The following is a 14,640-nucleotide window of genomic DNA, read 5'->3' on the forward strand; positions in this document are numbered from 1 at the left end:
TCCCCAATCCCACTTAAAAATGACATTGCACCTAATTTATATGCCATTGTATTTGCTACTTTACACCCTCAGTAAGGCTATTATAGTCTTCCACAGACATTTATGCAGACTTTATGTATTATTTGTTGACTGGGTTGGTCCTACTAGGCTAGTAGCTTCTTTTCCAGGGGTGGTATTTATACTACAAAGAGAAATTTGGCAAGGGGATCAGGGAACTTTTCATACTCTATTTTTGAGAGATGCCATTGGATTTTTTACATCCAACTGAGCGACCATCAGCACAGGCAGATAGGGCCTCAGTTTAATGTCTCATTTACAGGATGACACACTTAGGAGTGTTGCATCCCCCCTTATGCTGCATTGCAGTGTCAGCAATCCATCTAGCTGGTGTGGAAATATATAAATATGACTATGTATGTTCCTTGCCTCCTTGAATCCTCATATTCCATCTTCATCTTTTCATCTATTTTTCGTGAAAGATGGGACTGTCTTTACCTTTACTAATTCCTTTAAATTGCTTTAATGTCTTGCTCTCATTCCCATCCTCCAATATCATGGTTGTGGTTGTTGTTGTTGTTGTACCACACATTATGTTTGCTATCCCCTGTGAGCTGATTGTATCCTTTATGTACCTTAAAAAGATTAAGTATACAGTATTGCGCATAGTACTTCCATGTTGGTTAATACGCAGGGGTAATAATTTCTTGTGTTCATCTGGTTATCCCCCTCTGTATGTATCCTAATATTCTTCACTTTATTTGCTGATGTATTATGTTACTTTCTTTCTTTCTGGTAACCTGAAGAAGCTCTTAGTTGCTGCAGTCATATCTTACTCTTCATTTTGTGCGCTCTCTTGAGATTTTGCTTCTTATTTTCCGTTTTTATAATGACTTTCATTTTCCCTGGTTCTGACAATTCATTCTGTCTTCTCAACTTTTCTACATGTACTTGTGAATCAGTACTTTTGCTTTACTTTTTATTATCAGCAAAAATATCAGATTATCTTCATCTCTGCAATGCCCTTTATGAAGTCAGTGAAAATATCTTGATCCACAAAATGATAAAACAGTAAAAAAATCAACAAAATACACTGGCATGTGAAACAGGTTCATCTTTCCTTGGATTGGACCTCATTTACTATATATTTCTGTGACCTGTTGCCTTGCCAATATTTTACCCTTGTTTCCACAATAAGAACCTAGTCGACACCTTCCTGATTTGTTTGTTAACCTATTTTGAAGATCACATAAACTTCTTCCTCAGCACTTTTCTGAGATAATATCCTTGCTACTCAGTCAACACACTGTATTAGATCATTCTTCCTTGCTACACAGAAAACTCAGGTGACAAAGAGGAGAATAAAATAGCATCTAGTAATGCAGGGACCTTTGCAGATCACTTTCTCTAGGGCATATGCTATTATTAAAGAATAATTTTTACTTTTACATAAAATTAAAAAAAAAACATTCAAATAAACAAATATGGATTTCTTTATGACAAATGGCATGTTTTCAGAAATTCTTTCAGTATCACAACAGCATTATACACAGGCACTAACACCATTTATAACAATATGAATGATTCAAATTTAAAAGGGAGTCTCTTCATTGTTATGACAATGACATTCAAAACAGTGAATCATAACCTGCTCCTCTACAAACTTAGCAAATTTAATTTTGGCCTAAATACAATACGATGGTTTTAAAATTACGTCCAAAACAGAATATTCCAAGTCCACAAAGAAACCTGCCTTTCAGATGAAGTCATCAATAACACAGGGTGCAACAAGAATCTGTCCTTGGTCCACTGTTGTTTTCCATGTTCTTCAATGATGTAGCCACACTGGCCTGCCCCAACTCAACATTGTACTTTATACAGATGGTATATTACTACAGGAATCATGTAAGACCACCTTGGCCCTGCAAAATAAATAACAGATTATCTTTACAGATGTATGCCACTGGATAAATAAAAAAATATTCTCCTAATCTATTACCCTGAAGTCTAATGTCATGCCATTTTGCACCCCACAAAAAAATCCCTAAATCCCTTAGTCTAATTATTACTGATACAGATGGCAATCCACTAGCACTATTAATAGAACATAAGTAACTAGGGATCAATTTGGGCTCTTTTCTTTCATTGGCCAACCGTACTGATGATATTATTAACAGACTGCTTCATCAGCTAAAACTATGCTATAAAATCTCACACCTCCTCACCCCTACATTGCAATGCCTTAATTACATCTGTGTTTATCCTTAAAATCAAATATGGGCTTCCTCTTGTAACCTTACATTCTAGCTCAACACTTGTGAAATGTGAACTATTATAAACAAAATCTCTGCATTTGTTCTTCTTGCAGAAAACCAAGCTCATTACTGCCAACTTCTCATAGTCGGCCTTAGGCATAGGCCAACTAGGTGGTCTACTAGGGCACCGCTTTAGTAGGGGTGCTTTCCTAGTATTTATTTGCGGTAGGTAGACCAGGATGGGGGCACCAGGTGGTGCAGGGTGGGCATGTGACCCTTTTGCCTAGGGCACCAGTTGACCTAAGGCTGCTCCTGCAACTTCTACAGTGGTATATCTAGCCACCTATAGATGATGGAACCACATTTCTGCTTAGCTGTCAGATCTACAGGCTGTTGAATATGGGACACTCCTCCCCACACCAAAAACACAGTCACACATCAAACAGTCTAACTATGCACTTAGAGACAGCCAGGAAGATAGCATTATCTACATAAGATATCATTTTAAAACTTTCACAGGAGAAAGAGCTATCTTTAGGACAGGCACAGCTGTTTGGAATCAGCTACCTGCAGAAGTGTGGAAGCTAGAGACATTTCAGCTATTCAGAAACAAGCTAAAAGAAAAACTATTAAAGAGCACTGAATGCGCTTGTGTCTGTGACAATGGCTAGTACCTGCAGCTCATGCTGTGGTCACATCTTTCTTGCAAACATAACCTGTAACAAATTACCACTTTTTAAATGCCTACCTTAACTGTACACAAGGTAAATACCAGTACTTGTATTTATAATTGGAAAGAACATAGAACTGTACTTATTTACTTTGTTACTGTACTATATACAACTCTCTGTATTCTTTAGTCTAAGTATAATTTTCTGTTTGTGCCTTGCTCCATGGTGCTGAGTTCATGGGTGAAAGGGTCAGCCTACCAGTTCACTTAACTGTTTATCAAACTTAAATAAATAAGTAAACAAACAAATGACTAAATAAATAAATTCATCAATTAGTGTGATTGTAAGATTCCTTCCTTTCTTATAGTTCTATCCTGACTTCTATTCACTGCCTTTGTGCAGCTTACAAATTTTCCCCATGTCCATTTTATCCATGGTGGTAGAAAAAATGTTAAGGAATACCATATTGGTTCACTAACAGAATACACAAAGACACTGTAACACAGATGTGATGCAAAACCTTTTTGTGGACCAACATAGATTTTTCAGTTACTTAATACTTTGGGTTACCACAAGCCCTTCAATAACATGAATAATTTCCAATGAAGGGTTTGTACTAGTCTTAAAAATGCAGTAATTTTAAAAACCTATTTCGGTCCAGTAAAAGGTATTAATTCGTATTTATGTTCCAGTCTCTTTTTTTTATCCAGGGACTCTTGTTTTTCCTCATCCCCAAAAGTGTAATTATCTGGCTACACTGAAATGTAAATATATATATATATATATATATATATATATATATATATATATATATATGCTGTGTTTATCCTTATTCTTGTGGCAAGATCATTTTTTTAAATGACCCATGGACCACCCAGTTAGCAAGTGCTAAATAGCTAAACAAAATAAAATAAATAAATAAATGCTTACTTTAGTTACATTTTTTAAGTATAAATATCTCTCAGCAGGTAGCATACTCATGTCTGATTTCAGGAAGAATAGAAGAATGTTGTTTCTATCCCCATACCATCAGCTTGGATTCATGTTCCAAAACGGACACTGCAGTGCAATATAAGAGCGGTGATAAATGTGAGGTGTTGTTCTTTGGAAGAGATGTTAAATTGAGATGTCATCCGCCTATGTTGCCATCAAGTCAAATGAATGTAAAAGACTCACTGGAGCTTACTGAAGACTATGGAATTGCCTCAGTGTCCTGGTCAAATTAACTTAATCATTCTGATTACCACCTCAAGTTTCCCTGAAAATAGGTTATGCAGAAAAAGATTAACCCAATTAACAAATCAGGAATAAATAACAAATACAGGAGAAAGTTAATTCAAATATTTTGACTTCAGCAATGTATTTATTTGTTTCCTTATTTGGAGTTTAATGCCTAAAACTAAGCATCTACAATAAAAGTACAAAAATGAAAAGCAACAAAAGCTTCAGCAGTGTAATATAAGTTGCAAAGCCAGGGATAATGCCAGACTAAATGGAAGGTGTGAGACTACTGGCCATTGTTTAAGCTGCATGCTTCTGAATGCCCATGACTTTTTACTTTTTAAGTTTTTATGGATGCATTCAGTGCAATGCCGGGCTGAAAGAATCATACTGTGTTATTTTTTTCTGTGCTTTTTGCTGTTTCTGTCATCTGAAATGTATGCTGTCATGATAAAAAGGAGGTACTTTTGTTTGTCCAGATGTCAAATGACAGGGCTATATGCTGATTACCTAGACATGATGGCACTTTCTTCTAATATAACAATCACAAATAAAAGAACAATGGCATGTAATGACTATCAGAATTTTTCAAGACACAAATGGGATTTGATTCAAGGAGAAACAGATGTGGAGATGTTTTGACAAACTCTGGTAACTGAGGTGCTAGGCAGGGGAAGCTGGTACATGACTTGTTTCCTTAGCAATGGTGATGTCAGGGACACTGAAACTGGTAAAGGATTTTTATTATATAATTTTATAAAACAGCAGTGAAAAAGTAGTTGCTATAGATGCAGTTGCTTGCCTATGGAATCATCCTATATGTGAGAGCTAGCTATTTAGTTTGAAGGATTGTCTTCATGTAGAAAGCTAGTTAGGAAACTTAGGTATCTGGAGTTAGTTTTTTCTGAATGTATCTTATTTATATTTATTTTATTTTAATTTTCCTTATGTGCCATTACCTAGACATATTTATTCTGTATTTGTGCTGCTTTATTTATTATTGATATGATTTATCATATACAACTGTTTTGCTTATTATTTAAGTAAAATTCATGTATTTGCCTTTAAGGTCTTGTGGGTGAAGTATAGTAGTGCACTGCTATTTACCTCAGAAGAAGGTATCTACTTTTACATCGTTGGGTAACACACTGTGGGACATTCACCTTTGAGATTGCTTCAGCTGACTACCAGTTTAAGAGATATTAATTGGTGAAATAAGAGCAGTCAAGTAACTGGAAGTCTCTGACACTCTTTTAGAGTGGTTGCAGTACTACTAATTCAGGAAAAAAGCTGTGAGGAATTGGAAAATTCTGTCAGCCTTTCCTGGGATGTGTGTGTGTGTGTGTGTGTGTGTGTGTGTGTGTGTGTGTGTGTGTGTGTGTGTGTGTGTGTGCTTGAGTGAAAATAATATATTGGATGAAAGGTAGTTATTATGGATAGAGGGGTGCTGGGGGACATTGGTTCATAGAGAGAGAGAGAGAGAGATGGAGAGAGAAACAGCAGTGTGGGTCTGTAAGTGAACAGTGTGCAGTCACATTTGGATGTAGAGATTGGAGACCTATACCCAGGACAGCAGTGCATATTTACTATATGCTCTTGGTGCCAGGTTGTATATTGTGGACTAATTATTAAAACAGAGTTGTGTGCACTTTGTTGTTATCACATCATCCTTTAGGGAGACAATGGTTCCACCTCATACATCACCCTGGGTGGCAGTGGTGTCACTGGTCCTTCACATTTGGTGGATATAGCGGGTCATATAAATATATGAGCAAAAAATAATAATATGAACAAACTTGTGTCTGGAGAATTTCTCCCGAGTCCTCATCTGAAAATGGGCTCAGTCCCTGTTGGACTTTCCCTGTAAACAAAAGTTAGATAAATAAACAAATAAATGTTTAATCAAAGAAGATATCCAATAAATATTAACAGTGTAAACATGAAATATTCAAATTTATGAACTAAAATTTAGTTTATATTCTTCTACCAGGCTAACAGTAGACATTTTTAAAAAGATTGAACCTGAAAGATCTCTGAAAGAGGGTTTCCATCTCACATATCTAAATTTGGGATAATAGCTGATTTCAGAGGACAGTTTCAAGATAAGAAAAAGATGACATTTCTGAATTTTCAAGACTTGCCTTTGGAATTGTGAGTAGTCTCACATCAGATGACATAAGCTGCCTTATAAGGACATAGGATCTCAACAGCTCCTTTTGATAAATAGAACCTAGGTCATGACACAGAAGTAAGAGTCAAGATTTTAAAGATGCCATGAAACCCAACATGCACCTAGCACTAATCACACCAAAGTGGTATGAGAACATGAGTTCTCAAGGTATGAATTATTAGTCTGGGTGCTAAGTTCCACAGCCACTGTAGACATGAAAAATTACCATCCAACAGCCCAAGGGACAGAGCATTACCACAGTCTAATAGGATGGCACCAGTGCTTTAACCAGTATCACCAGGTCTGAGTTTGGCAATAAATATTTGATCTAGGCTATACTTCTAATGTGGAAATATGGAGGCTTGATGACCACAGACACCTGATTCCAAAAAGTTATCTTATCACTGATAATAACACCCAGATCACTTACTTGAGAAAAAACAAATTTCAGTTCTAATAATGGAAATTAGGCTAGTTATACTGTATCTTGCACTATTAGTGCCTTATTCTTGGCTGTCTTAATTTTCAGACAATTTAAGCATGTCCTAACCAAGGTAGACTCCAGGCAGTCCTCTAAAGACTCACATCAGTCTATTGACAGACATTATTTTTTGACTGCCAATAGAGCAAAAATCATGCAGAAACACCTTTCTACAATTCTCAAGAACATTTGGTGTTCATAAATGCGTTTACGAAATCTACGTTCCGTTTTGCCTATATAACAGGCAGGGCATTGTTAGCATTTAGCAAGATATACAACTAACTTAGAATTACAATTAAATTTGTTTTTGATTGTATAAGTTGTGTTATTGATGCTAAAGGATGTTGTCTATTCTATGTGCTTGCAATATCTACAAGTTTCAGACTTGAACATTCCCTCCTGACTTGGTTTCCTGATGATCTTTGACTTTAGCAGGTTTTTTAGATTGGGGCCCCTTTTAAAAATAATTTTAGGGAAATTGCCTACTTTCTGGAATAATTCTAGGTCACTTTTAATTAAATCCCAGTTCTTATTTAAGATAGATCTCACTATGTGGCTGTAGATTCCGTGAACGCATTTATGAACACCAATATGCAATCAGTAAAGGTAAGTTGGACAATGCTTTAGCAAAACATATTTCAATAGAAACAAACCATACATTTAAATACCTAGTGACAGATTATGTACCACATGATATTAGAGGGGGGCCCAAGGGTTTAAAGTTGGAAGAACTGGAGTTGTTCTGGCAGATAAAATTAAATGCATATAAACATCCCGGCCTGAATGATTCCTGTTCAATTAAATGTCTATTGAAACTGAAAAGCTTGGTAAGGTAACCAGAAAAGAATGCTAAAAATATCAATTATTAAAATACAGAATAACAGAACCTCAGCAGAATACAAAATAGTGAGTGATGAATTATTCATTTAAGTTAAACCTTTTTAATATATTTTATTATAGTAAAAAAATTAAGTATAAGATATGACATGAAATTCCAACTGGAAAATTGTGCAGTACATTAAATCATGCTATATCATAGTGTAGGTTAATACATGAATTATTTTATTCATTTAGTGAAAAGTTTAATTATAAGTTTAAATAATTAATCTGTAATGTTATCTTGTATATTTGTATGGTGTAGCATTAGGTAGCTTTCAGTTATTTTAAATTGTTTTCATATAGCACTTCTCTGAAAAAAAGAAGAAAAAAGATTGTCAATGAATTCATTTAAGTTCCTGAATGAATGGAAATGGGTGGAGCGCCATGATGCCATTAATTAATTATTCATTAGCTAACTCCTGATTGTAAGGCAAACATCATGTGATTTTTAGAATGTAGTATTAAGGAATGCACTTGTTAATTTTTATTTTCTAAATTGTCTGAAGAAGTTTGAACCTTGTGTTGAATGAAAAGCAATAAATAAACTTGTGGCAGCTGAACACAACTTGGTGCAGCTTCGTACTAGCGTTCTGGCGGCTCATTTTCACTTATTAAATGTCTGCCAATAGATTAACTGCATCCCATCATCTAAAGAGGTAAAATCTGTCTGTAGAAATGAAGAAAAGGAAATGAAGAACTGATTATCATCAGCATATGACTGATAAGAAACAGTCTTCCTGACAATGATCTTCCTGGGAGGAAGCATACAGTCGGCGAATAATAAGGGAGTCAGAATTAAGCCTTGCAGTATGGTACACACCAAAGAGTGGATGTCTGATAAATTTAAGCCAGAAACCACATACTGTATGTGGCCGGAGATATATAATCTAAACTGGTTCAGAACAGTACTGTAGTACCACAGTGCCATTTCAAGTACTCAGTTAGGATCCCATGATTTATGCTATCACATGCTACAGAGAGAGAGAGAGAGAGAGATAGTAGGATCAGGACTGAACATTTCCTGTGATCTCCCACTATTAAGAAATCCCTGAGTCCAGCAGATCTGAAGACATTAGATCAGAATACAGCTGTGCTTAAACTACCTTCTCAGTAACCTTACCAATGAAAGGATGTTAGAAACAGGTTGGTCATTGTCCAGGATGTTTGGATCTGCAGAGTTGTTTTGATAATTGTGGTCACCAGCACCTCCTTCAGGGTGGCTGGAAGCTTCCCTTTTTTGAAGAAAAACGAATGATATGCAGAATAAGAAGACCAAATGTCATGAGACAAGTTTAAATCAATCTTTTAGGCCCAGGGTTCAGACCACAATATGTTAGAAGCATATCTGAAACCATGTTAATGAGTTTGTTGTAAGTGATGTATTTAAACTCAGCCCAACATCAGTCCAATTTACACGACTCATATATTGGTCAGGCTTATTGAGACAGACCCTGCAAAGGTGGAGCTTCTAATCTTGGCACCCTTATTGACAAAGAATTGTACCACTTCCTCAAATTCTACTGTGGAAAAAAACTGTGGAGTGATGATTTATAAGTTATGAGCATGATGTCAGTGACAGACTGGTGGGCAAATATATAGAAACTATTGAAACTTCTGCAGTCTATTTATTAGCCTTTGTGCAATACTGAAATTAGTTTGGGATTAAAACTGATTGTGTTCCTTACATATCCACCTAATTTTATTCACTCCTTTACTTTTGTCATGATGTGGTGTTCTAATTTTCTCCAGGCTCATTGAGGGCTCATTGGTTACATGGCCTAGTGTATTGCAATGTAATTTATCTGTACCTGAGCTTGGTGGAGTACTGACATCTGTGGATGGCTGCAACTTTTGTCAGAAAGCTGCTTCTGGAAGCTATTCTATTGTTCTACACTGGTGTTCACTAGCACTTCCTCTTTCTGTCGGCTGCTGTAAGTTTTGAATCTTTAAAATGGCTGATAAGGAAGTTAAAGCTGTTCAGTTTTTTGGTTTTGTGCTGATAAAAGTCTGTTTTGCCAGAGGTTTTCTGCTGGATGCTGGTATACTAGAACATTTTATAAGGTTAGAGTATTCTCTCTCTTTTTTAACACCTTTATTGAATTATCGCTTAAGACCTAGGCAAACATACATTTATATGAAAGAAAAAAAACCATGTTAACATAGGTTCATAGGTTCATACTAGGCTATCTGCCCTGGGGCAATTATAAGCCTAGCCCGATTCTGTATGGCTTACGCCACCCCTTGATTTGAGTATACTGTGCCCTTTTTAAGGTTTAGTTTACTGTGCCTCTGTTCACAGTTACAAACATTATAGATCACATATATTCTTTTATATAATTATCGTCAATCCATTACATAAATTGATGAATTCCTGCCTTCCTTAAACCTCAGTCCTCCTCCAAAACATTATTTCTGCATGTATTGTTCCCAAAATTTCCAATTTTTCAATGTAATTTGCTCTTGTAGTTTACTAAAGATCCTACATGCAGTTCTCTTATCTCTGTTATCATATTCACTACTTCAAATAATAAAGTCTGTTTACACTTTTATTTGCATCCTCCAGTAATTGCTTTTTGGGCAACCACAAGAATCATATCTCTCAACCTCTCAGAGCAAAAAATTTGGACAAAGCCATAAATAATGGGGGAACAAAAGCCCAAAAATAAGGACAATTTTTAAATATTGCTCTTATAAGATTAGAAAGTTGATAGAATAATAGGTTTTCCATTAGCATGGATTTTCTGAAGGGTATGAAGTCTGAAATTCAAATGCATGTCATTATTTTCTGGTTTCCATCCTCAAGGATTTGCCAATCATTTGCTAGAAAACCAAAAGTTTGTGAGGAACAGACTAAAAATATAAGGCAAATTCTGGACATTCTGCAAAAATCTTGATAGCTGAGAGGTATGAAAGAATTAAACTTAACAATGTCTTACTATGTCTAGGCAATTCGGATCCTGTATTCGAGCTCAAAACATCATTTTCTTAGTTACACCTGTTTGCTCACCCAATATTTCTAACAGAGTACTCTGTAAGGAATATATCTGATGTTGTTAATCTTCATTCATTCCTTACTGATGGGGTCCCAGTTCCATCCTTGGAACTGACTTGGCCTATATAACAAGCTCGCGACAGCCAAACACTCTCGAGCTAAGTCTTACCCGTAGTGCCCCTCTCCTCAGATCTCATTTGCTGCATAGTATACAAGATGTATCAAGTCAGCCCTCAGCTAAGTAGTTCAAAATTTTTTCTATTTCTCAAATAAAAATACTCTAACCTTTCTTAAATAGTTTTTCTTTATTAGTTATTGATAGCTTTACTTACCCTTCGTATCATCTAGAGTGTTTTTTCCCTTTCCCTTTCTTACCATTTTTGTATTCTTTGTACCATTGTTGGTACAGGCCCCTCCCCTACGACTGTGGTAATTGTCATACCATCATTGGTATTTCCCCCTTCTCCCTTTTATCCTTACTTAATGCTTAAAAAAATAATAATATATCTATTTTCAGTCTTCTCCCTGTGTTCTCTCTCTCTCCTTGTTTTACAGTCTTTGGGTAGCTGGGTTTGTCATATTGTTGCTTGTAGTGACTTTTTTTTGTTGGAATAGTCATAATGTCTGATAAAAAGGGGACAACTAGTTTTAAGCAATGTAATAAATGTGGTAGAAAGATGCCCAGCTCTAACGGACATCTTTCTTGTGTCTATTGTCTCAGAGATCTCCATATCCAGGTCCAACCTCCCTGTGAGATATAAAAAAAACAAACTGGAAGATGCAGAAGAACAGAGTGAATTCCACATGATGTTAGTGTAATAAAAACTTTTAATCCACGCTTTCATAACAGACGGTGCAGAAGGTGCAGATGATAATGACCAGAGGTTATCACACTCCCCTCAAACTTTACCTCAAGCCACTAAGGTGAATCCCCTACATTCCACCCAGTCAGAGGGATGCAGCAGCACAAGAAGTTCTATGGCTGCTCGAAAAAAAAGAGTCATCCAAACATTCCCACCAGATCAAACAGGATACAGATTTTACTGAAGGTTCTTTTAGTGCCAAAAAAGACAAGGGACTGGAGGCCAGTTTTGGACCTCAGCATTCTGAACAAGTTCATCAGACAAACAACATTCCAGATGGTCACAGTTCAGTCTATCCTTCCATTTCTGGAAAAAGATGATTGCATGTGCTCCATAGATCCAGACGATTGGATGTGCTCCATAGATCCAGCTATGAAGGCAGAATTGCAACTGACACCAAATACAACCAAAAAGCCTTCTATAGCTATATCAAAAACCTCTAGGGCAATACCCAGATTTGCTCTGAGTTCTCTTATACTGAGCCAACAGATATAGCCAACATACTGGCCGACAGATTCATTGCCTACTTTACCCCCCAAGGGCCCTATCACAACACCAGAAGAAAGCCTGGTACACATCATTTCTGTGGCACAGGTAAAAGCTTCATTGTCCAAAGCCAAGAATATAATATCCATGGGACCTGATAATATCCTTGGCTATGTCCTACATGAGCTACAAAATTAACTGGCACCACACCTGTGTGCCCTATTCAATCACAGCCTTACCTCAGGCTATGTCCCTAACAAATGGCACACTGCTACAATCATCCTGCTCCATAAAAGGGGAACAACTACAGACCCTGGGAACTATCGCCCCATTAGCCTGACAAGTCTGGTATGCAAAGCTATGGAGCACATCATCATGGACCTGCTTAACAAAGATATGGGCAATCTCAAAGTCTTGACCCCACACAGTTTGGATTTGTCAAGTAGAGATCCTGCCTGCTGAACCTGGTTGACTTCTTCAAGGCAGTCACCAAGGCTGTGGATGAAGGTAAGGCAGTGCATACAGCCTAGACCGACCTGGCCAGGTCGAGGTAGGCTGTATGGACTGCCTACCACGACCTGGCCAAGGCCTTTGATACCATTCCCCACTCAGATATCATTGATAAACTCACCAAACTAGGCATCAATCCTTACATCACAAGGTGGGTTGCAAATTGGCTCACAGACAGTACCTACAGTGTGAAAGTTGTGGATTCCAAGTCAGACTATCGACCAGTCACAAGTGGAGTCCCACAGGGCTCAGTCCTGGGCCCCCTCCTGTTTGCCATCTACTTCTTAGAAGTTCAGGCCAACATAGAAGGACTCTGGCGGATCAAGATCACTGATGACTACAAGCTAGATGTCATTATCAACTCGCCAAGTGATGCAGACATCTTACAAAAGGGTCTCTCTGAGACCAATGACTGGTGTTGGAACCATGGCCTGAAGCGTAAAGCCAAAAAATGAGTTATCATCCCCTTTCAAAAAAATTAAGTTCCCATGAATTACCACATTGATGGGAAACCACCGAACACTGAAGGGGCCATAAGAGATCTGGGCACCCAGGTCGACAGCCACCTCACCTTCGACCACCACATTGCCACTGTGGTCAGAAAGTCCTTCTACGTGGCACATCTTATAACCAAAGGTTTCGCATCCAGGAAGAAAGAGGTCATCATCCCTCTCTACTCATCCCTCATTAGACCAGTCATCAAATATAGCACCCCGTTTGACATGTACCTGACCAGACACCTACAACAGCTGGAGAGGCCACAAATGTACCGCTCAAAAAGGATCCTAGACCTTAAACACATGTCCTACATGGACAGACTCAAGAAACTTCAGCTGTTCTCAGTCTACTTAGAGATGATCTCTGCTTGACTTTCAAAGCCATATCCGACCCAGCCCTACTTGAAATGCTACACCTAAAGAAATCCCAATTCCCTCGCACCCCATGCTCCAGAGATCACAACCTCATTACCACAATTAACAGAACATGCTGGAGGGACAGGTTCATCTCCCAAAGACTGCCCATACTTTGGAATAAGCTTCCCATTCATGTCAAGCAGAGCAGCTCGCTAGCCCTCTTCAAGAGAAATCTTGACAAGTAGATGGCTAACAGAAAGTTCACCCCAGGGATCACTCCAGTTGCCCTACTTTATAGGGGCACTGTGAACTAAAATCGGGTGGCACAGTGTCTGGGCAATTATTTGGGCTAGACTTGTAAAGGCTGCAGGGACTTTAGCCTAGTACACACCTATGAACCTATGATCATTAGGATGCATATTACTACATAAAAATGGACAAATGATCCAGAAGATATCTCCACTTCTGGTTGGGAGCCAGTCACTACCAATTTCGAGTTCTGCCCTTTGGTCTCTCCACAGCCCCCATGGTGTTGACCAAATGCATGGCAGTAGTAACAGCTCACTTGAGACTGCAAGGATTCTGTGTGTTTCCATATCTAGATGATTGGCTCCTTACCACTCCAACCAAGAGTGTACTGCTTCAAGCCATATCCTATACTCTAAAGCTGGCAGACATGCTAGGAATCTCAATAAATAAGGAAAAGTCAAAGCTGGCACCGGTTCAATCCTTAGAGTTGATTGGGGTGACGTTCAACACAGAATCCTGTCTATTCGCTTTACCTCATCACATGTTACAAAGGTTGAGATCTCAACTCCAAGTGATACTCTTTCAACACCTAGTTCCAGCCTGACTGGTCTTACAACTTCTGGGTTCCATGGTGGCAACAATCACACTGGTCCCACTAGCGAGGTTCCATATAAGGCTGCTTCAATGGCTCCTAACATCTCAGTGGTCTGTAATGACACACCCAATGTCTTACCCAATCTGCATAACAAACCGATGCAAACAAGATCTGAATTGGTGGATGAAGCCAGAAGAGGAGTTATGGTGCCATCCCTTTTCACCCCCTCAACCCAAAGCCACAGTGGCCACAGACACCTCCCTGATAGGGAAGGACCATCTAAGGCACTTGGTCCCCCTTAAAGGCCAATGTACATATCAGTGTCCTAGAACTGAGGGCGGTGCTTCAAGTGTTGCAAGCATTCCAAGTGACCCTCCCATCGGGGACAATTTCTATCCAGTCAGACAATATGTCAGT

The sequence above is a fragment of the Protopterus annectens genome, chromosome 3.part1, assembly GCF_019279795.1.
Source record: "Protopterus annectens isolate FY-2018-M chromosome 3.part1, PAN1.0, whole genome shotgun sequence".
Classification (NCBI taxonomy): Eukaryota; Metazoa; Chordata; order Ceratodontiformes; family Protopteridae; genus Protopterus; species Protopterus annectens.